Raw genomic sequence first — 1,088 nt, 5'->3', positions numbered from 1 at the left:
TGGCGGGTGCAGGGCTGGGTGTAGAGTGGGGCAGAGACATGTGGGTGGCCGTGGGGTGGTCCTGTGGGCTGGCACGGGGGGGTCCCACCAGGGGCCCCTCTGCAACACCACAGGCCTGCTGGAGGGGAGACGCTGGGCAGAGGCGTCTGTGTGTCCTGCTCAGCAATGGGGGCACAGGGGGCTCTGCAACAAACCACCTGGGTCCTCCCTGGGGAGGGGATGCAGGCAGAGGCTGGCTGTGCCCTCAAGGGCTGTGTGCCCCCACAGGGTGGCTGCTGTGCGGGGAGCTTGGTGGGCCTGAAAGCACTGCCAGCTGGTGTCAGCATCCCCTGGGTGACACAGCGCGGAGACCCTGGGCAGGGAGGCTGGTGCCCACCGAGAGCAGACAGGGCTGGGGGTGAAGTGGGGCACCCAGTGCCCACCAGCCAGGGGGCTGGAGAGCAGAGGGGATGCGAAATTCTCTCCCTGTGGAAGGGACTCAGTATCAGGGACAGGTGGGAGCGCAGTGGCACCGGCAGTGTCGGTGGGGCTGCCCCGGCTCTGCCCCCCCCGATGGGCAGAGGATGCCCGCAGCTTTGTGGGTGCTCTGCTCTCCCTGCTGTGCCGCAAAGTCCTGGTTCCTCTGGCCTCCCGCAGCGCAGCCACCCCGGCAGCCTCCCCACGCACCCACGCAGTCCTCGCAGAGGAGGAATAATTTGGAGAAACCATGGCAACCCCGGGCAGCGCTGGGGATGCCAGCACTGTGCTGTCCCCGGGTCCCCCCACCACCACAGCCTCAGGCAGCTCTGTGGGCAGCAGGGTGCTGCCGGGTGGGTGGGGGGACGTGCCAGCACCTGTGGGCTGCAGCGCCCACCTCCCCAGGGCACAGGGATGCACACAGTGGCCTCCCTGGGCTATGGTCCAGTTTGGCTCAGCAGGGCTGCAGCCACAGGGGGTCTCTCAGGGTGCTCGATGTCCCCCCGAGGTGCCCCGTGGTCCCAGCAGCTGCCCCTGCCCCGCTATGGCCGGGGGTTTCCTGGGACCCTCATGTGCCTCCTTTATTTTGCAGCGCTGGGATGGAGCCGCCGCGGGGCCTCCAGCCAGCTCAG

Source organism: Egretta garzetta, unplaced genomic scaffold (genome assembly GCF_000687185.1).
Source record: "Egretta garzetta isolate BGI_Z169 unplaced genomic scaffold, ASM68718v1 scaffold143, whole genome shotgun sequence".
NCBI lineage: Eukaryota > Metazoa > Chordata > Aves > Pelecaniformes > Ardeidae > Egretta > Egretta garzetta.
This window is presented reverse-complemented; position numbering follows the sequence as displayed.